Below are 23,688 nucleotides of genomic sequence, written 5' to 3'. Positions count from 1 at the left end.
GACACAAGATTTATATTGGTTCATGCCACCGTTGTGGTGTAATACCCTACTCCAGTGTGGTGGTGGTGGATTGCCTCTTGGGCTGATGATGAACCAAACAGGGGGAAGAACAGCCTCCTGAGGAGAGGTGTTCTTGTGCTTGGTGGATGTGATTGTGGGGATGAACTAGTTCTAGTCTAGATGAGGCCGCCCTAGGCTTGCTTGCTTGCCTTTCTCCTCTTGTCCCCGTTCCTCTACTGAGGTGGCTAGTCCTATTTATAGAGGACCTGGTCCTCTCCCCAAATATTGAGTGGGAAGGGAGCGAATAACGGCCAATTTGAAAGGGGACAGCTACTACAGCTTATCCTGACAAAAGTGGTCTCTGCCTGCAAAAGGCTCTGGTGGTGACGCCGCCTTGGGCTCCATGCTGACCTTCGTCTTGCCGTCCTGCTGGTCTTGGTCTCGTTCACCGATATGGAAACCTTTGCTTGATGCCTCGGTACTCCGCGCCTGCGCTTGCCCCCTTAGCACCAAAGAGGAAACAAGGACGCTGCGTGCGTTGGCGCTCGCCTGCCGCCCGCCTGGTCTCGATCGTCATGGCTCACATCACGAGAACCTCGCGAGGTTTGGCTTGCCTTGATCTCTCCGCCCCTCGCGAGCCCTCCTGGTGAGGCCGCTCCTGAGGAGGTCTTGCGTCGTCCGGCTCGCGAGGCTTGGCCCCTCGCGAGGGTCTTGAATGCCTTGTTGATGAAGATGGGTCGTACAGGCGTGCTAGCAAAGCCACGCCGTGGGCCACAGGCAGGCAAGTCTGGGGACCCCCATTCCCAGAATGCCGACAGTAGCCGCAGGGCCCAAGGCGCACTCGGGCTTGGCTTCGAGGCGAAGCCAAAGGTCATGTGCGGAGCACCGCAGGCCCCAATATCCTGCAGCCTTGGTCGACACGTGGCAGTTGATTGGACGTGGGTGTCTCTGCTTCCCCACGCTGCCTCGGCAACTGCCCGACTTGACAAGTCCCTGCGAGGAATCAAGAAATGAACCCCGTGGGGGCGTGTAAAGCGTCTGTAATGCCTTTTGTCAACATAGCCCTCATTATGAAGATTTGCGTGCGCATATCCTGCCGAGGCTCGACCTCCCCTTTCCAGTCCCGCGGCAGCTTGGTGCTCTACGCTGACAGGTCCTATTCCCCAGGCATGCTCTAACTGTCACTGGTATGCCAGGTCGCGTGCCGTGGTCAAGGCCAGGAGGTGAGCGGTCCGAGGTCCAGTAAGAGCTCCTGAGGCGCGATGCTCAAAAGGTCCCCTTTAGCTCGCAAGCAGCTGTGTTAGGATGGGAAAGGAAGAGAACGTTGCCGCAACAGGGTAGCAAAGGGAGTGAGCGAGGGTCTCATGCCGTAGCGACTAGTGGATCCAGAGCGAGACCTTATCTTGGCTGTCTGGGGTCGGCTCCTCGAGTCATGTCGGACTCGTGTGTCGGCCACTGTAGTGTAGCTTGGTTAGGCCCGTGCGGGCCTCCCCCTCCCCTCCATGTTCTTCTTGGTGCTCTGCGTCCTCGGGTCCCGGACCTCGAGCGAGCTCAGCCGCCGCTGGTATGCCAGGTCGCATGCCATGGTCAAGGCCAGGGGGTGAGGGATGGAGAGCTAGTAAGAGCTCCTGAGGCGCGATGCCTAGGAGCTCCCCTTTTAATGCGCAAGCGAATTGCATGAGAGAAGAGGGAGAGTCTGCGGTACCGCCTGCTGTGGCCCTCAGGAAGTTCCTGCAAGTTAGCGCGAGGAAGGGCACCGGTCACCGTTGTGATTGCTGATTCGCTTCTAGTGTGTGAGAGGTGACTCCCTACTGCGGAGAGCCCCCGGGCGTGTACAACCCCGCCCTGACACGTGGCTTGCACGGTAGGGCTAGACGAGGTGTGTCTTGGCCCTCGTGAGCCAGTGCGGGACTCACGAGGCTCTACCTCAAGGCGGGTTGTGCCTAGTCTTGGTTCTTGTTTGCTGTCTTGGTCCTGCGAGGTGGTTAGACAACCTGCACCGAACGAATCTCCTGAGGTTATCGTGTGAGAAAGATAAGCACCAACAGCCCCAGGAGGTGATGTGAGCGGGGCCGGCCTGCCAGACAGAGCTCAACCGCTGGATTTATTGACGTTGCAGGGACGGGCCCGAGCACGGACGTCGTGCTTAACTTACTCACGCGAAGGGTCCTAAAGAAAGACGGCCGGCGCACGGCTCCCATGGTGGGTGGCGATCGAGTAGGTAATAATCACAGGTAGATTAAGCATGGAAGCAGCAGACTTAAGTAAATGCAGGGAAGATGCATGCCACTGGGTCAGGCCCGAGCGGCTTGGGGATGATGTAGACCGAGGGGCGCTCCCAACAAGGTAAGCTAAAGACATAAAAGGGATACATGCCACAAGGACGGACCCACGCGACCTGGGAATGATGCAGCCCTGGGGGTGCACCCAGCTAAATGAACTTGGAAAAATGTCACCTGGTTCTGTTGATGAAGGAGAGTTGGGGCAGATGAAGGTATGCGGCGAAGGGGCTACTCCTCATGAGCCACCGGGGCCCTGAGCCTCGGGAGGCTCTGGGGGTCCAGGTGGTTCCTTGAGGACTGTCTTCATCTCCGTCAGCGCAGTGTGGTGCCTGGCCTCCTGAGCTGCCAGGATGCTCCGCAGGTTGCGCTGATAGACGGTCGCCATGCTCGGCAGGCCAAAAGGCTTGCGAACGTAGCTGTGAGGTGGGCCCTCGCAGTGTCCCACGCATGAAGGCCAGAAAAGCTCCTGAGAGGCGGCCCGGTTGAGCCCTGGGACGTCGATGTAGACGCGCAACCCGGCATCCTCGCCTGGATGGGGAGTTGCACCTAGTGAGTGGAGGCCGCCGCGCATGGCCCTTGCGTCTTGCAGTTCCTAAGTGTTCCTGGCGATGAACTCCTGAACGGTGAGCACTACTTGCCCTGTGTTCTCCTCAGGGAAACGTGCCGTGAAGCACGCCTCCAAGTGGTGCCCAAGCGCCTCCCTCGTGATGTTGGCAAAGTCTGAGGCTCTCTAGAAGAGAGCCCTCGAGCCCTGCCCGAGAGGGGCGTTGGGCATGCTTTCCAATGCGATGGAGGGAGGCGCCCCAGGAGTGGGCGCCGATCCTGACGAGGCGCCGCTTTCCTGAGGCCCTGCGTGTCACAACTGCTTCTTCTTGGGTGTGGCCTCCAGAGGGTGCTCACCCTGGCTGTCGGGGTCATCAATTGCTACAGCTTGGAAGGCACGCTCGAGGGAGCACACCACGTCTCTTTCCTCGCACGGGACCGTGATGATTCCACCACTTCCCGGCATCTTGAGGACATTGTAGCCGTGATGGGTCACCGCCATGAACTTGGCCAGGGCTGGATACTCGAGGATGGCATTGTATGGCAAGCGGATATAGGCGACATCGAAGTCGGTGAGTTTGGTGCGGTAGTTGTTGTGTTCTCCGAATGTAACAGGGAGGCGGACCTGCCCGATCGGGGTAGTAGGGTCGTCGGTCACTCCTAAGAAAGGCCTAGTAGGCTAAAGCGTAACATATGGCACTTGGAGGTTGTCGAACGTGTCGACGGATAGGACGTTGAGCCTTGCGCCGCCGTCGATGAGGGTCTTGGTAACTTGCACGTTGCTGATGACTAGTGAACAAAGCATTGGGAGGACGCCTGCAGTAGCTGCACACTTGAGCTGATCTGCCGAACTAAACGTGATGGGGCACTTGGACCATCTGAGCGGTTGTGTGGCCTCGAGCTTGGGGAGGACTGCATTCACTTCGCAAGCAAACTTTTTGAAGATATGCCGCGAGGCTGGGGCTTGAGCTCCACCCAAGATGCAGGCGATAGCGCACGGCTCCTGGAAGCCCCCAGCCCCCTCATCTTGATGGTGGTCGTCATTCCTTCTGGGTGGTGGTGGTAGTGGAGGAAGGCTAGTGTTGCCTTAAGGACGATCCTCACGAGGCTGGTCCCTCCAGGCGCCCTCGCGAGGCTGATCCTGCCAGCGGTCCTCACGAGGCCGGTCACGCCACTCCTGGTGCGGGTCACGATCGTCCCAGCGTCCGCCACCACATCCTCCTTCTTGCCCGTAGCCCCGGTCACTGCGCTCGGGGCATCGACCGAAGTGTCCTTCTCGAATGGCTCTGAGCTCTTGACAGTCGCTAGTGTTGTGGGTATGCAGGTTATGGAAGGTGCAGAATGGTCGGCTGCTCTTGGATGACTCGGGCTGGTCTCTGCCGCGCTTGGTGTCTGGTTCCGCCGCGAGCACGGCTGCTCCCTTGCGCTTCACGTCCTTGTCCTTGGCTTTCTTCTCCTCTGGGTTCGCAGCCAGGAGCTCGAGGAGGGAGAGGCGCCCCTCCTCAGCTCTGGCGCACTTGGTCGCCAGGTTGAACAACTCCAGAGACGTGCACACCTCCTCGTGGATGGCGAACTCCTCCTTCATCTTGACGTCATGGACGCCATCATAAAACGCGGAGATGATGGATTCATCCATCACCTTGGGGATCTTGAGACGAACGTTGTTTAAGCGCTGGATGTTCTTCTTGGTGCTCTGCGTCCTCGGGTCCCGGACCTCGAGCGAGCTCAGCCGCCGCTGGTATGCCAGGTCGCATGCCATGGTCAAGGCCAGGGGGTGAGGGATGGAGAGCTAGTAAGAGCTCCTGAGGCGCGATGCCTAGGAGCCCCCCTTTTAATGCGCAAGCGAATCACATGAGAGAAGAGGGAGAGTCCGCAGTACCACCTGCTGTGGCCCTCAGGAAGTTCCTGCAAGTTAGCGCGAGGAAGGGCACCGGTCACCGTTGTGATTGCTGATTCGCTTCTGGTGTGTGAGAGGTGACTCCCTACTATGGAGAGCCCCCGGGGCGTGTACAGCCCCGCCCTGACACGTGGCTTGCACGGTAGGGCTAGACGAGGTGTGTCTTGGCCCTCGTGAGCCAGCGCGGGACTCACGAGGCTCTACCTCAAGGCGGGTTGTGCCTAGTCTTGGTTCTTGTTTGCTGTCTTGGTCCTGCGAGGTGGTTAGACAACCTGTGCCAAACGAATCTCCTGAGGTTATCGCGTGAGAAAGATAAGCACCAACGGCCCCAGGAGGTGATGTGAGCGGGGCCGACCTGCCAGACAGAGCTCAACCGTTGGATTTATCGACGTTGCAGGGACGGGCCCGAGCATGGACGCCGTGCTTAACTTACTCACGCGAAGGGTCCTGAAGAAAGACGGCCGGCGCATGGCTCCCATGGTGTGTGGCGATCGAGCAGGTAATAATCACAGGTAGATTAAGCATGGAAGCAGTAGACTTAAGTAAATGAAGGGAAGATGCATGCCACTGGGTCAGGCCCGAGCGGCTTGGGGATGATGTAGACCGAGGGGCGCTCCCAACAAGGTAAGCTAAAGACATAAAAGGGATACATGCCACAAGGACGGACCCACGTGGCCTGGGAATGATGCAGCCCTGGGGGTGCACCCAGCTAAATGAACTTGGAAAAATGTCACCTGGTTCTGTTGATGAAGGAGAGTTGGGGCAGATGAAGGTATGCGGCGAAGGGGCTACTCCTCATGAGCCACCGGGGCCCTGAGCCTCGGGAGGCTCTAGGGGTCCAGGTGGTTCCTTGAGGACTGTCTTCATCTCCGTCAGCGCAGTGTGGTGCCTGGCCTCCTGAGCCGCCAGGATGCTCCGCAGGTTGCGCTGATAGACGGTCGCCATGCTCGGCAGGCCAAAAGGCATGCGAACGTAGGTGTGAGGTGGGCCCTTGCAGTGTCCCACGCGTGAAGGCCAGAAAAGCTCCTGAGAGGCGGCTCGGTTGAGCCCTGGGACGTCGATGTAGACGCGCAGCCCGGCATCCTCGCCTGGATGGGGAGTTGCGCCTAGTGAGCAGCGGCCGCCGCGCATGGCCCTTGCTTCTTGCAGTTCCTAAGTGTTCCTGGCGATGAACTCCTGAACGGTGGGCACTACTTGCCCTGTGTTCTCCTCAGGGAAACGTGCCATGAAGCACGCCTCCAAGTGGTGCCCAAGCGCCTCCCTCGTGATGTTGGCAAAGTCTGAGGCTCTCCAGAAGAGAGCCCTCGAGCCCTGCCCGAGAGGGGCGCTGGGCACGCTTTCCAATGCGATGGAGGGAGGCGCCCCAGGAGTGGGCGCCGATCCTGACGAGGCGCCGCTTTCCTGAGGCCCTGCGTGGCACAACTGCTTCTTCTTGGGTGTGGCCTTCAGAGGGTGCTCACCCTGGCTGTCGGGGTCGTCGATTGCTACCGCTTGGAAGGCACGCTCGAGGGAGCACACCACGTCTCTTTCCTCGCACGGGACCGTGATGATTCCACCACTTCCCGGCATCTTGAGGACATTGTAGCCGTGATGGGTCACCGCCATGAACTTGGCCAGGGCTAGATACTCGAGGATGGCGTTGTATGGCAGGCGGATATAGGCGACATCAAAGTCGGTGAGTTCGGTGCGGTAGTTGTTGTGTTCTCCGAATGTAACGGGGAGGCGGACCTGCCCGATCGGGGTAGTAGGGTCGTCGGTCACTCCTAAGAAAGGCCTAGTAGGCTAAAGTGTAACATATGGCACTTGGAGGTTGTCGAACGTGTCGACGGATAGGACGTTGAGCCTTGCGCCGCCGTCGATGAGGGTCTTGGTAACTTGCACGTTGCTGATGACTAGTGAACAAAGCATTGGGAGGACGCCTGCAGTAGCTGCGCACTTGAGCTGATCTGCTGAACTGAACGTGATGGGGCACTTGGACCATCTGAGCGGTCGTGTGGCCTCGAGCTTGGGGAGGACTACATTCACTTCGCAAGCAAACTGTTTGAAGATACGCCGCGAGGCTGGGGCTTGAGCTCCGCCCAAGATGCAGGCGATAGCGCACGGCTCCTGGAAGCCCCCAGCCCCCTCATCTTGATGGTGGTCATCATTCCTTCTGGGTGGTGGTGGTAGTGGAGGAAGGCTAGCGTTGCCTTAAGGACGATCCTCACGAGGCTGGTCCCTCTAGGCGCCCTCGCGAGGCTGATCCTGCCAGCGGTCCTCACGATGCCGGTCACGCCACTCCTGGTGCGGGTCACGATCGTCCCAGCGTCCGCCACCACATCCTCCTTCTTGCCCGTAGCTCCGGTCACTGCGCTCGGGACGTCAACCAAAGTGTCCTTCTCGAATGGCTCTGAGCTCTTGACAGTCGCTAGTGTTGTGGGTATGTAGGTTATGGAAGGTGCAGAATGGTCGGTTGCTCTTGGATGACTCGGGCTGGTCTTTCGCCACGCTTGGTGTCTGGTTCCGCCACGAGCACGGCTGCTCCCTTGCGCTTCACGTCCTTGTCCTTGGCTTTCTTCTCCTTTGGGTTCGCAGCCGGGAGCTCGAGGAGGGAGAGGCGCCCCTCCTCAGCTCTGGCGCACTTGGTCGCCAGGTTGAACAACTCCAGAGACGTGCACAACTCCTCGTGGATGGCGAACTCCTCCTTCATCTTGACGTCACGGACGGCATCATAAAACGCGGAGATGATGGATTCATCCATCACCTTGGGGATCTTGAGACGAACGTTGTTTAAGCGCTGGATGTACTTCTGGAGGGTCTCTCCTGGTTGTTGCTTGATGCGACGCAGGTCACCCGCAGCCGGGGGGCGGTCGCGAGTGTCATGGAAGTTGGCGACGAAGCGGTCATGCATCTCGTCCTAGGAAGAGATCGAGCCTGGAGGCACGTTCAGGAGCCAGGAGCGGGCGCCATCCTTGAGGGCCATGGGAAACCAGTTCGCCATGACTTTCTCATCACCGCTGGCCGCCTTGATGCTCAGCTCATAGAGCTGCAGGAACTCCGTGGGGTCAGGGGTGCCGTTGTAGCGAGGAGGCAGATCTGGCTTGAACCTGCCCGGCCAGACGACACTACGTAGCTCGGGGGTGAAGTCGTCGCAGCTGGCCATGGTCACCGGGGCCCGCCTTGGAGGCGGAACTTGGTCTTGGCGCTAGCCCCCCGCTACGGCAAGCGGCGCGGGGCCTTGCCGTAGCAAACGATCCTGTGTGGCTGTGCGAGGAGTGGCGAAGCGTTCTCTTGCAGTCGAGAGACTTCTTGACAACTTCTTTCTTCACGCGCGGGCGCCGAACGCAGTGGGTCGCATCATGGAGCCGCGCGCCTTGGCGCTAGGGCGCCGTCTTGGTGCAGAGGTGGTGGAGGTGCTTTGTGAGCTACGTCGCCCGTGGCTAGTGGAGGGCGAGGCAGAGAGTGGGGCGTCGCAGGGGAGCCCCCTGCGGCGCAGACAAGCTCGGTGATGCGGTCAAGCCAATCCTCGTAGAGGTCATCGACTAGGCGGTAGAGTAGGAGCTCGTGCGCCATGAGGAGCGCGGCCCATGCATCTGTGGGAACGCGACGAGCGTGAGCCAACGAACCAGCGGGAGTCAGTGATGGAGTGGCGGTGCGGCCGTCCTGTCGCACCGAGGGGTGCAGCAAGGATGCTTGCTTCTCGTTCCCCGCCGGGCCGGTGGCGGCGTTGGCGACAGTCGACCGAGAGCGGCGGGGTGGCCCGTCGGCAGGGGTCGTCTAAGAAACACGGGTGGCGAGGGCAGCCTGGCGGTCGGCGCGAGCGCGGCGTTCGTCCGCCATGGAGACGATGAAACGACATGGCATAGAGCGACGGAAGGGAAGCTTCGACGCACCCCTACCTGGCGCGCGAAATGTCGGATCACGGGTTCGGGCAAAACCCTTAAGGTTCGAACACTGGGGTGCGCGCGAAGATTCCCCCTACTGATCCACGTCCTAAGTCAGCTAAGATCTTATGAACTAACTCGACGAACTCGCAACACAAAGGACACAAGATTTATACTGGTTCGGGCCACCATTGTGGTGTAATACCCTACTCCAGTGTGGTGGTGGTGGATTGCCTCTTGAGCTGATGATGAACCATACAGGGGGAAGAACAGCCTCCTGAGGAGAGGTGTTCTTGTGCTTGGTGGATGTGATTGTGGGGATGAACTAGTTCTTGTCTAGGTGAGGCCGCCCTAGGCTTGCTTGCCTTGCTTTCTTGCGTTTCTCCTCTTTTCCCCCCTCCCTCTACTGAGGTGGCTAGTCCTATTTATAGAGGCCCTGGTCCTCTCCCCAAATATTGAGCAGGAAGGGAGCCAACAACGGCCAATTTGTAAGGGGACAACTAGTATAGCTTATCCTGACAAAAGTGGTCTTCGCGTGCAAAAGGCTCTGGTGGTGACGCTGCCTTGGGCTCCATGGTGACCTCCATATTACCGTCCTACTGGTCTTGGTCTCGTTGCATCGATATGGAAACCTTTGCTTGATGCCTCGGTACCCCGTGCCTGCGCTTGCCCCCTTAGCACCAAAGAGGAAACAAGGACGCTGCGCGTGTTGGCGCCTGCCTGGTCTCGATCGTCATGGCTCACGTCATGAGAACCTCGCGAGGTTTGCCTTGCCTTGATCTCTCCATCCCTCGTGACCCCGCCTAGTGAGGCCGCTCCTGAGGGGGTCTTGCGTCGTCCGCCTTGCGAGGCTTGGCCCCTCACGAGGGTCTTGAATGCCTTGTTGATGAAGATGGGTCGTACAGGCCTGCTAGCAAAGGCACGCCATGGGCCGCAGGCAGGCAAGTATGGGGACCCCCATTCCCAGAACGCCGACACTAATCAATGAACACCCCAACAAATTTATCAGGAACTCCATGAACACTTCATTCATCATGCTCATGAAATAAGAAGGGGCATTTGTCGATCCAAATGACATGACCATGTACTCATATAGCCCATACCTTGTGGTAAAAGCTGTCTTAGGTATATCATGTTCCCGAATCTTCAATTGGTGGTATCCTGATCGTAGATCGATCTTGGAGAATACTTTAGCTCCTTGCAGCTGGTCAAACAAATCGTTGATCATCGGTAGTGGGTACTTGTTCTCGATCATCACTTCATTCAATGATTGATAATCAACAACCATTCTCAAAGATCCATCCTTCTTCTTAACCAACTGCTCTGGGGCTCCCCATGGTGATGAACTTCCTCGAATGTAGCCTTTGTCCAATAACTCTTTAATCTGCTTCTTAATTTCCTCCAGATCATTTGCGGGCATCTGGTATGGTCTCTTTGATATCGGTCCGGTGCCTGGCAAAAGCTCTATCAAAAACTCAATGTCTCGATCTGGTGGCATGCCTGGTAGTTCCTCGGGAAATACATCCAGGTAATCCTTCACTACAGGCACTTCTTCTTGAACAACTCCCAAGAGAGAATTTACTTGAGTCGTCCTTTGCGCATGCCTAGACACATACTTGATCCTTTTTCCCTCTAGGTGGTGAGTAAAATTGAATTACTAGCACAGTCGATGTTTCCTTCATACTTCGACAACCAATCCATGCCTAATATTATATCCAATCCCAGGGACTCCAAAATTATTAGGTCTGAGGGGAAAACATGACTACCCATGGTTAAGGGTAACCGATCACACCATCGGCTGGCCATATACTCTTCTCCTAGTGAACTTACTAACATGGGTGACCTGAGGGATATGGTTGGCAATTTAAACTTGTCCACAAATCCCCTTGATATGTATGAATGCGATGCACCAGTATCAAAAAGAACGAGTGCGGTAAATGACTTAATCAAAAACTTACCGATCACTGCGTCAGGCTGATCTTCAACCTCCTCCACGTTGATGTGGTTCACCTGACCTTTCGTGAAGGGATTGGGCTTCTTCCCAGAGTTTCCATTTCCATTTCCATTTCCATTCTTTGCTTCAGGACATTCAGTGGCGTAGTGTCCAGTCTTCCCGCACTTGAAACAAGTAATGTGACTTAAATCCTTCCTGGCGGGTGTTGCTGGGTTGGAATGGTTCTGTCTGTTGCTTTCTCCATTCCCATTCCCATTCTTGGGGCCATTGTGATTATGTGAACTCCCTCCATTGTGGGTATGACCTCCATGATTATGAGTGTGTCCTCCCGAGTTCGGGCTAAAACAAGGCTTCTGCTGAGCTCCAGAATTATACTTCCCTTGTCCATATTTCCTTTTGCATCCTGAGGGAGTCCTGGACTAAGGGGTCCTCAGGCGTTCGACCTATTATCCATGGGCCTGACTGATGGGCTGAGAAGACATGAAGGCCGAAGACTGCACCGTGTCCAGATTGGACTCTACTTGGCGTGGAAGACAAGCTTGGTGACCGAAGATTCCTTCTTATGTCACCGACTCCATGTAAACCCTAGATCCCCTCGGTGTCTATATAAACCGAAGGGGATAGTCCGGAAAGGACATCATATATACTCATTACCATACCCACATAGGCTAGACTTCTAGGGTTTAGCCATTATGATCTCGTGGTAGATCCACTCTTGTAACACTCATATTCATCAATATCAATCAAGCAGGACGTAGGGTTTACCTCCATGGAGAGGGCCCGAGCCTGGTAAACATCGTGTTCCCCGTCTCCTATTACCATTGATCCAAGACGCACAGTTCGGGACCCCCTACCCGAGATCCGCCGGTTTTGACACCGACATTGGTGCTTTCATTGAGAGTTCCACTGTTCCGTCGACAAAAGGTTCGATGTCCCCCTCAATCGTCAATAATGATGTTGTCCGAGGAGGAACTTTCCTCCCCAAAAAGATCCTCGTATTCGGCGGCTTCGCACTGTAGGCCAACTCGCTTGGCCATCTGGAGCAGATTGACAAGCATGCCCCTGGCCATCAGGTCGGATTCAGAAGCTTGAACCATGCCACGGATATCCGTGGAGACTTGATCTTCGAGGGACTGGAGCCCACGGCGATCGCTCCCCCTCATCCCGATGAACATGACTTAAATATGTCGTCGGATCACACCCAGGAGATGGTTCCTGCGGCTGCAACGACCTTAGAGCCGAAGCAGACCGAGCCATCCAAGGCCTCAGAGTCCGCGGTGTTGGAGCCGCACGTGGACTCGACGCCCTGTGATATTCGCTTTAACGGAACTTCGGACTCGTCTCCGGTTACTAGTTCCAGACTGTGTACACCCGCGGACACCGAGCTAGATAGGTTATCAATCATCGAGTTCAGCGCCACTGACATGTTCCAACACTCGCCTTTGGGTGACATGCTAAAATCTTTAAAGAATTTGTCCTTGGAAAAGGAATCACAGCCGAACTCTATCTGATTCGAGCTCGAGATGGATGATGAGGAATTTCGCTTCCCACCCGCCACCCACTTCATAGCCACCGTCGATGACTTAACCGACGTGCTTGACTATGGCTCCGAAGACATCGACGGTATGGACGATGATGCCGACAAGGAGCAAGGCCAAGACCCGCCATTCACTGGACGATGGATGGCCACCTCTTCATCCGATGTGTACATGGTTGATACACCTAAAGGATCTGGCGATGACAAAGAAGAGCCGGATACGAACAAAACCTTCGTGACACAGTCCAAGCGCTGGCGGCCCAAACACCGCTCTAAGCACCGCCGCTCAAAGAACGGAGACACTGGGCCTAGAGAAAATAGTACTCCGAGCAACGACGAAAACAATGAAGGCCCCGTTGGGGCTACATCCAAACAGGGCCACGACAGCAGGCAAAATAACCCCGACGAACATGCCATGGAAGATGACCGGGAGGATGATAGTTACAATCCACCCTCCGAGGAGGAGACAAGCCTTGGCAACGGAGATTTCATCGTGCCTGAGGATCCTCTTGAGCAGAAACGCTTTAAGCTTCAGCTCATAGCCATTGCAAGAAGCCTGAAAAAGAAACAACATCAACTTCAAGCTGAACAAGACCTGCTCATTGACAGATGGACTGATGTCCTGACAGCTGAGGAATACGGCCTCAAGCACCCAGCCAGGAGGTACCCAAAACGCAAACTGCTACCTCAATTCGATGAGGAGGCAACATATCCCATACCTCCTTCACACAATGCGGATCGAGCACCCCGCAGTTGGGATAAAATGGCAACTCAGACCGAACAACAACCCACACAACCGCCTCGCAAAAACAGGGACAGACCAGCTCAGGACCATACATACGATCTTCGGCAAAAATTGGACAATAGAGCAGGACACACCTGATCTATATACGGATCGCAAGGACGTTCCCATACTCGGGATGGCAGCTACCTACTCAAATGTGACAAAATTAATCACACCCGAGCCGATAATCATAGATGGACGTCATCGGAGATACGCCGAGACACGGCCCGTTATAGAGGCGCCACACACCCTCTCTGCTTCACAGACGAGGTGCTGGATAATCATTTCCCCGAAGGGTTCAAACCTGTCAATATTGAATCATACAACGGAACAACTTACCCCGCAGTATGGATAGAAGATTTTATTCTTCTCATACACATGGCCCGAGGAGATGACCTCCACGCCATCAAATACCTGCCATTAAAACTCAAAGGACCAGCTCAACATTGGCTTAATAGTCTGCTCGAGAACTCCATCGGCAGCTGGGAGGACTTGGAAGAGGCCTTCCTCGACAACTTCCAAGGTAGATATGTCCGGCCACCCGGTGCCGATGACTTAAGCCACATAGTTCAACAATCTGGAGAATCAGCCAGAAAATTATGGACTAGGTTCCTAACCAAAAAGAACCAGATCGTCGACTGTCCGGACGCTGAAGCCCTAGCGGCCTTTAAGCATAGCATCCGAGATGAATGGCTTGCCCGCCACCTCAGCAAGGAAAAGCCGAGATCCATGGCAGCCCTCACGGCACTTATGACCCGCTTTTGCACAGGAGAGGATAGTTGGATGGCTCGCAGTACAAACACATCCAACGAAATAGGCCCCTCTGAGGCCAAAAACAGCACCAGCAAGCTCCGGCGGAACAAACACAAACACCAAAGCAATGGCGATAATGCCGATGACACTATAGTTCACACCGGATTCAGTGGCTCCAAGTCTGGCCAGTGAAAGAAGCCCTATAAAAAGAGCAACAGAGGACGATCCAGCTTGGACTGCATACTCGATCGTCCTTGCCAGATACACGGCACCCCAGACAAACCGGCCAACCATACCAACAGAGATCGCCGGTTATTTAAACAAGCCAGCAAAGTCAACAGCGGAAACAAGGAAGGAGAATCATAGAGAGAGGACGATGACGCGGAGCCCCGGTAGCCGAACACTGGGGAGCAAAAGAAATTTCCCCCTCAAGCCAAAATGGTGAACATGATATACGCTACACACATCCCCAAAAGGGAGCGCAAGTGTGAACTTCGGGACGTCTATGCGTTAGAGCCAGTCGCCCCGAAATTCAATCAGTGGTTGTCATTCCCGATCACCTTCGACTGCCGAGATCACCCAACCAGCATCCGCCATGGCGGTTCAGCCGCACTGGTCCTCGACCCAATCGTCGACGGATTTCACCTAGCAGCCTCAACCTTCTCTATCAGGATGCAGTACGTAAAATGAGCATCGACCCCTCACAGGTCAAGCCCACGAAGACTACCTTTAAAGGAGTCATACCAGGCGTAGAGGCCCGCTGTACTGGCTCAGTAACGCTGGAGGTAGTATCCGGGTCCCTGGGTAACTTTCGAAGTGAAGAACTAATCTTCGATATCGCCCCATTTCATAGCAGCTATCACGCTCTGCTCGGACAAACCGCATTCGCTCTATTCAATGTGGTGCCACATTACGCTTATCTCAAGCTCAATATGCCCGGCCCACGTGGCATCATTACAGTAGATGGAAACATGGAACTCTCCCTCCGTACAAAGGATACCATCGCCGCCCTAGCAGCAAAAGTACAGAGCGGCCTTCTCAAGTAGCATTATAATCCGGCTGCCGAGCCCCTGGACATCATCAAGAGGGTCCAGAGCACACTGCAGCAGGATAGCTCGGCTCGGCCGAATTAGCAATATGACCTCCGTCCCAGCCTTGATAAGGCAACGACACCAATACCGCGCATACATAAACTACGCACTCAAAACCCCAGGGGAACTGATGGAGGCATAACTCGTTCACGATCCACTGTACGGCTCGACCGACCTGGGATTTGCACGATTTCACTTTTCCTTTTCACGAGTTTTCTTCTCTTTTGAAGGTCTATGCGGACAACCTTCTTGGAGAACACACCAAGGAGGCAAGGAGCTCTGGCTTACAAGGGAATCCCCAGGTGGTCTCTACTAAATGATTGCCATACTTGCTCTTCATACCCACATGTAGCTCGCCCTTGGTTGCGGGATGTTAAATAGCCCTATTTTTGCTTATCATATTACTTGTACAAAGTACGCCCCGACGTACTAGTTACATCACAATGGTGAGTACACGGTAGCGTCAGCTCATTATTTGATTTTTCCATTTACTCGCCTCGGTATTAATCACCTACCGCACATGTATGCTATGGTATGTATTACTACGCCAGGGGCTTCGTTATACCCAACACTATGGCAATAAAAAGTCCGGACACTTTTCTAGTATAGTTCGGCACCCCGAACTTATAGCATTATATGCATTGGCTCTGAATCATGTCTTTGGTCAATAGTTGGGTTGCCCGGCTCCTGTGCTTACTACCTTACATTCCGCTATATCGGCTAGGGTAGTAAAGGGAGAACTACTGCGATTGTGTCCCGGTTCTTCCGGACGAGCACCTCAGTAGAGAAAGCCGAAAACTGACTGTCATGATGCCGCGACAGCCGGTCAGCTATTCGAGAGGTTCCAAATCGTTAGAGATTTTTTTCCGCTTCTTGCGAAGAATCGGTTCCCCTGATTAGGCGTGCATAGCGCCCCTAGTTCGGTCTTCCGAATACCAAGGGCTTCGCCAACTTTCTTAATTGTCAAACTCCTATGGCTAAGTGAGGGCGGTAAAGGCCACATAGTCCGATTGCATTGTTCGTTGCGCTAAACACCTCCTTTAAGGACCAGAATGTGGAGTAAAGAGTGTTTAGATTTATCCCGAACACCCCCGTACTATCTACGTGGGGGAAGAAGCCGACGACTGGTCAACCCTCAGAGTTAATAAATGGCCGCACAGGAGGTAAAATTTAAATCATAAGCATTATACTACATAAACACCGTTGTTCCATATTACAAGGCAAGATAATACACATGTTCTCATGAGAATATGATATCCTTCGAACATTGCTCCGCCACAAGGCGGGACCCCTCTAGGACAACTTCAAAATAGTGCTTAGGCCGACGATGCTCCTTGCCCTCCGGCGGTCCCTCGGTCATTAGCTTCTTGGCATCCAGCTTTGCCCAATGCGTCTTGATGCGGGCAAAGGCCATACGTGCACCTTCAATATAGACCGACCGCTTCACGGCTTCGAGCCGCGGACAGACACTAACAAGCCGCGGCACAAGCCTGAAGTAGCTGCTAGGTATAGGATCGGCAGGCCACAGCCAGACTATTAGGTCCTTCATGGCTAGCTCTTCCAACCTATGCAGCTCGACCAACTACTTTAGCTGGTCGCTGAAGGGCACCGGATGTTCGGATCCCAGATATTGGGACCAGAACAACTTCTCCGTAGACATCCCTTCTTCGGCTTTAGAATGCTCGGCAGCATTTGACACACTATGCGGCAGATCTGTAAACGCCCCTAGAAAATCCAAATTCAGGATAAGTACAAGGAATGTTTCTTCTACACACTTGCTATGCATGGGGAAGGATTTACCCACCGTAATATTCTTGGCCGCCTGAATTTCCTGGAGGGCGCTCTGGGCTTTGGCTCGTGCATCCTGCGCGCTCTGGCGGGCCTTCACCAATTTAGACTCTTGCACCTTACAATTGCGCTCCAAGGACTCAAACCTCTCTGTCGCGCCCTGGAGCAGCTGCGCCTCGCCAACCCGGGCTTCGTGCTCCTCGCGTGAGGCACGTTCTTTGGCCGCTTTGTCCTCGGCCTTGGCTTGCTCCTTCTTAAGGGCCGCCACCTTGGTCGTGGCCACTAACAAAATTTATGACACTTTAAGTCTGGCTGGACAACTCATTTTTTTCAAAATGTACCCACAGGTTACTGCATACCTTGGGTATCTTCTAGCTGTTTCTTCATGAGGCCTCGCTCCTCCTCGACCAACTCCAGTTTCCGCTTCAGTCCGGAAACTTCCGCAGTGTGAGCAGTGGCAGCCTGCAGCGACACCTGCTTATTCACATAGACAACTCATGTTAGACTCCTGCGATATTTATTCTTGATCCTCTGTTTGGCTTTTCCTCCCGAACACCAAATAGAGCATCAGGGGCTACTGTCTATACGGTGATGTTTTTCCTACAGTTACATTACTTACCTCAAAGCCCGTTAGAAGGCTCGTGCAGGCTTCAGTCAGTCCGCTTTTGACAAACTGAACCTTTTATATTACCGTGTCCATAAGGACACGATGCTCATCCACGATAGAGGCGCCTGTAGCGCCTCCAGCAGATTATCCGGTGCCTCTAGTTGGACAGAGATCAGCGGGGGAACAGGTACATTCCCTCCTTGGGGGGAATGCCGTTCGCTGGACCCTAGAGCCACGTAGACCTCCGGAATGGTATCTGGCTAAGGCCCAAAGGGAACTCGGGCCCCGTCACCAGTCCCCATGGGGACTTTTTCCCCCGCATGTCCGGCAGTCGAGGAGTCATCCTGGGACGTCACCCTGATGGTCTCCGGAATCTCCCTCCCGGCCCGGGAAGGTCTTTTTGGACACCACCTCCTCATCTCCCTTGGATGAGATGGAATGGGCAGGTGGCGGAGACATGCTAGCCATCTCCTTCGAGTCCAGCGAATCCTCTGTCGAGGATCGTGGGGAGCCATCGCGTGCCGGAATGCAATGACAAGGTTTAAGATGTATCAATATTACAGACCGAGAAGGTCAGATGTTTTTGATTCTGGTACTCACGAGGCAGCCCGAGGCTTGGTCCGGCGAGGTCGCTCCAGACTACTGTCGACATCCCATGCAGAGTTATCCGCGAGGGAGCCTTTTCCCCTTTTGGGCGCCTCCGCCTCCAAACTCGTGGAGGCCTCCCTTTTCTCCCTTCCTCTCGCAGGAGGGGAGTCGCCTCGCTCCTCGTCGTCATCGTCGGAGGCCGAGGGGTCTGTCTCATTGTCAGACGAGATGACCAAGGTGCTCCTTCGGCGAAGCCCACTCCTGGTCCCCTTGGCCGTGGTTTTGACCTTCTTCTCTAGTACATCGCAAGGCACCGGAAATAGCATCTTCGTGAGGAGTGAGGTTTCTCCACCTTCAGGCAGCGGAGCCGGACTACTAATTCGTCCCGCTAGGTCAACCCAGGCTTGAAGAAGAAATTGATAAGAGGACTTAGTATCTTTCCTCGAAGTATGTCCTTAAAGACTATACCTTGATAGCCTACCGAATTGGCCTAACGCTTAAAGTTGAGCCCGCGATCCTTGGTCAAGGGTGTCGGTGTCTCGCTGCCCTTGAAGAGCAGCTTCTGGATATCTTCGTGCGTCGTGCCGAAAAGCCTTAATAGGGTCTAGTGCTTGACCGAATCGAACTCCCACAAATAACAGGTTCGACGCTGACATGGAAGGATCCACCGTACAAGCATGACCTAGATCACATCAATGAGCTTCCGGGTTATCATATTCTGGAGGCACGTTTGGAGCCTCGTGATCTCTTCCAAAGATCCCCAGGTCAGGCCTTTCTCTTGCTATGAGGTAAGCCGCATTGGGACTCCGGATCGGAATTTGGGAGCCGCCGCCCAGTTGGCGTCGCGCGGCTCGATGATGTAGAACCACCCTGATTGCCATCCCTTCACCGTCTCTACAAAGGATCCTTCAAGCCAGGTGGTATTGGGCATCTTGCCCACCATGGCACCCCCGCACTCAGCCTGCAGGCCGCGCACCACCTTTGGCATTACATTAAAAGTCTTCAGCCATAGGCCAAAGTGAGGTGGGATGCGGAGAAAGGCTTCGCACACAACTATGAATGCGGAGATGTTAAGGATAAAATTGGGGGCCAGATCATGGAAGTCCAACCCATAGTAAAACATCAATCCACAGATGAATGGATGAAGAGGGAATCCCAGCCCGCGGACGAAGTGTGTCAGAAACACAACCCTCTCATGGGGCTCGGGGGTAGGGACGATTTGCCCTTTTGCCGGGAGTCGGTGAGCAATCTCCTTGGCTAAATAGTCGGCCTCTCGGAGCTCCGTGATGTTCTTGTTCTCAACGGAGGAGGCCATCCACTTGCCTCCTGCTCCGGATCCGGACATGATTGGAGTGCCTTCTCGAAAGAGGAAAAGATAAAAGCTTGGGCGCTAGAGCTCGAGGACGGAAGGACTAAAGATGAAGAAGGATGTGGGTAAAGGGAGAATGTTCTTAACCCCTTATAAAGGCCGCGAATATCAAGCACCTCCCCGCTCATGCTGAAAATTCGCCTATTCCCAAGGGCTGTGTAAATGGCACGGTTCAGTTACCCATGCCCACATTGATGAGAATCCCGTGATAAGGGGACATGATATCTGCTTTGACAAGACGTGCCAATGGCAACCGCGTCTCAAAACATGGAGCGGCAGAAGAAAAACGGTTCGAAATTATAACCGGACAGACGTAATGTCGTGTTGGAAAAAGCTGTCAACAGATTAGATTCATGCAAATATTATATTCTCTCTGCGGTGGTGTATGGTGTGCGTAACAGGTCAGGATACTATTATTGCATCCGAAGACTACCTTGGAGTTCGGATAAAGGGGAACCCGCCTTGCAATTTCGAAGACAATCTGCACGCCGGACTCCTCGTCATTGAAAGCCAGGTTCAGGGGCTACTGAGGGAGTCCTGGAGTAAGGGGTCCTCAGGCGTCCGGCCTGTTATCCATGGGCTAGACTGATGGGCTGGGAAGACATGAAGGCCGAAGACTGCACCGTGTCCGGATTGGACTCTACTTGGCGTGGAATACAAGCTTGGTGACCGAAGATTCCTTCTTATGTAACCGACTCCATGTAAACCCTAGATCCCCTCGGTGTCTATATAAACCGAAGGGGATAGTCCGGAAAGGCCATCATATATACTCATTACCATACCCACATAGGCTAGAATTCTAGGGTTTAGCCATTATGATCTCGTGGTAGATCCACTCTTGTAACACTCATATTCATCAATATCAATCAAGCATGACGTAGGGTTTTACCTCCATGGAGAGGGCCCGAACCTGGGTAAACATCGTGTCCCCCGTCTCCTGTTACCATCGATCCTAGACGCATAGTTCGGGACCCCCTACCCGATATCCGCTGGTTTTGACACCGACACGGCCCTCTATCTGTTGTTGCTTGCCTTCAATCATTAGGGCCCTATCTACAAAATCCTGGTAGTTATTGAATGTTGCCACCATCAACTGCATGCTCAGCTCATCATTCAGCCCATCCGTAAACTTCTCCTACTTCGCGGCATCTGTGGCCACATCATCTGGGCATAGCGAGCTAACTTACTAAACTCATCCACGTACTGCCCCACATTACGATTTCCCTGGCGTAAGTTGCGAAACTCACGCTTCTTCATGCTCTAGCTCCTGTAGAGACATGGGATGTGCGGAAAGCTTGCTGAAACTGATTCCAAGTGATATTGGCTATGGGAAAAGTGGCTGTGTAATTCTCCCACCGTGAGGTTGCTGGTCCATCCAATTGATGTGCAGCAAAGCACACCTTCTCAGCATCTGTGCAACCTGCGGTGGTTAACTCCCTTCCAATCCCGTGGAGCCAGTCATCAGCAACAATCGGCTCGGTGCTACTGGAAAACACCGGCGGATTCAACCTCAGAAAACGGGCTAAGTTGTCAACTGGAGGTGGTGGCGGTGGGTTGTTGTTGTTGTTGTTGTTGCCTTGGTTCTAAACTAGTAACTGCATCAAGGCATTCTGCTGTTGGATCAGCTGGGTGAGCTCTGGTGGGAAAACAAATCTGGGGTCACGTCTCGGAGGCATCTGATAGGTTTAGAGGGGAGAGATTATAATGGAGTGGGGTCTAAGGAGAAATCACTACCCATATGCACATGAGGCAAACACACATTCATATCACACCACTCAATTCAAACAAGGGCATACAATCGATCTATCTACTGTTACATAGTACTCGAACTATTCTATATACATGGGGGTATACTACCGATAATATGGTGGTCAACTAAAATTTTTGATCAGAAGAAGATTCCATGATATCTGCTCCAGCTTCGTCTTCATAGTCATCCTCACTATCGGGGTCAGAGTCGGTGTTGTTGATGATGATGTAGTCCTCGGGATGATCGTCATCTCCTCCTAGTGTGGGGTCTCCCATGAATACTCCTAGCTTCTTCTTCGGGTCTTCATTCTTCTCCAGTAGAATTGCAATTTCCTCTTCATATCCATTGCGTGTAGACTTGAGTTCCTCTTCTAGCTCCATGTTCCTGGTCATCACCTTCTTCGGGTCTATCATGCTGGCGCACATCTGGTTCTCCTATCGATGAATGTGTTGGTTTAACTCCTGGGTGCAGGCTGCAATGGACTTGTACTTCCTAGTGCAAATCATCTCCCATTGCTCATCTCGGCGTCCACAAATCTCATAGATGGTGTCCTTAAGATCCTTGCGGTAAACTTCGCCGATGTGTCCCATGGCGATGTGAGCTACCATGCTCTTTCCTAGACTCTAGGTTGGTGCATTGAAGGAAAACTCCATGGGCTCAGTCACTACTATGAATGTTCTTCCTGGAACATGTACTCGAATGGTCCAACACTCTTCTTCCGGTAGAGTGGCGGTGTAGGTCCCGGTGAAGCTTGGTATTCCGATGTTCAGGTATCTAGTGACTTTCTTCTAGTGTCGTCCAAAAGGGGTGTCTTCATCTGGTTGAGCAAAATTGTTCATTGAATCCGCCATCTATAGAGTGGAAGGTGGAGAAGAGTTAGAAATGAGTAGAGAAGAGTGACCTATGGCTCATCTTAGTGGTCGCGTCCTACAGTCAGCGTGTGCTCTGATACCATCTTGTAGCGATCTGACCTCAAACGGTCAAATCTCTATGCATAAGTGTCATCCCTGGATTGGTAATGCTGATACACACAGTACTTGAAGGATTTACAACAGAGTTGCAATCACACACTTATTACATCGAATATCTCAAAAGAGAGTACTTATTACAATAATATGGCCGAAGGCCATCTAATGAAGATAACAATGAAAAGCTTTGAAGGTAAAGCGAGTCCATCAACTCCAACGGCATAGCTGAGTGTAAAACAACGACCTAGCGCACCTTACTCTTCATCTAAAAAGCCTGCAACAAAATACGTTGCAGCTCAAAACGGGTCAACACATGGAATATGCTGGCAAAATAACACTGTAGAGCAATGAACATGTAGCAGCTATAACTATATGCATATTTGGCTGGTGGAGGCTTTATGGTTATTTTTGCAGAAAGCTAATTTTTCCCTACAACAAAGGAATAAATTTTATTTACTACAAAGTTTGTTGAAAACATTGAGAAGGTTCCTCCAACTCAATACCAAATTAATAATCATTAACCCAACAAATTAATTAATAGAGTCATGAGATCAAAACAATAATTTAAGTACCAGATACTCAAGATGTCCATAACCGGGGACACGGCTAACCATGATTCGTTTATACATTCTGCAGAGGTTTGCGCACTTTTCCCCACAAGACTCAATCTCCTCCATTGGCTTTATCACACTACATGGTGTTTGAGAAATGGATGACCGAGACACAGTTTTTCAGAAGCATTAACTCTTTACTCTGGGTAGACAGTACCACCTACATCCCCTACATCTGCTAGTCTACCACTGAAAGAGGTCACACAACTTAGTCAACTATGCTAGAGCCCATAATGGCTTGTGGCTGCACATGGAAGTTTCCAGCATGAATGAACTTATGATCCCTTTGAGCCTGGGTGGCAAACCGTAGGATGATCGCACGGATACTCCGGGATATCCCAGGACAACAATGGATTGCTCTAGGTGCCCAGACAACCACTGGGTGCTCTAGGGTGCCTCAACCAATCCACCCAGATGTGTATTAAAGTAGCCACCTTAAGTTTAACCATTAATTAAAAGTCTCACATCTGTTATGGATCACTCAAACCAAACCACGTCTACGAGCGTAGCATAGCAATATAAGCATAATGTAGGTGTAACTCCCAGGGTTTGAAAATAAAGGCAATAGGTACTACCTCATCACTACTTCCCGGTACCCACAAGTAATCAAGTCCTAACCATGTAGTGTTTGAGGATTGAGACTAATGCATAATACTGGGTAATAAGTGGTACGATCAAAGTGTTACTTGCCTTGCTGACGGTCTGCAAACCCAAGACACTCGTAGTAGCACACTTCACACTCCGGAAATTCTGTCGTAAACAAAAAATAGCATACATAAGCACTCAAGCATAGATGCAAGGGTAAAACTCTAATAAGAAAGTCCAAACTAAAAGTTCAACTGAAGTGCTTCGATTTGCCAAAAGAATCAATCAAATCGGAGCTACGAAACTCAAACTATGATCAAAAGAGCCTCGAATTCAAATCTGCTTGCAACCAAATATTAATTTTTCAAAACCATGTTCAAGTTGATTAACTGGAAAGAGGGGTTCGAGATGAAGATTTTGGCGTTGGTTTCACTGGATCTGGACGAACGGTTAAAAAGTAACGAGGGTTTGAAAATTGGGGGCTAATCTGCAATAAAAATAATCGCAGATAGGTCCCTAGCCGAAAATAAAATGAAATAAAATAAAAAGACTAACAAACGAACGTTCACTATCAGAGACGAATGAACAAACGCGTTCGTGAATAGATGCGTTCGGGCGAACGTTTGCAAAATAGCGAAACCGAAGAAAACCGGGAAACCCTAACCATCAGATAAAACGATCTAAAAACAAAACCGAAAAAACGGGGTGACTTTTACCG

The sequence above is a fragment of the Triticum aestivum genome, chromosome 2A, assembly GCF_018294505.1.
Source record: "Triticum aestivum cultivar Chinese Spring chromosome 2A, IWGSC CS RefSeq v2.1, whole genome shotgun sequence".
In the NCBI taxonomy this organism is placed as follows: domain Eukaryota; kingdom Viridiplantae; phylum Streptophyta; class Magnoliopsida; order Poales; family Poaceae; genus Triticum; species Triticum aestivum.
The sequence above is the reverse complement of the archived record's forward strand: the minus strand, read 5'-3'. Positions refer to the sequence as shown.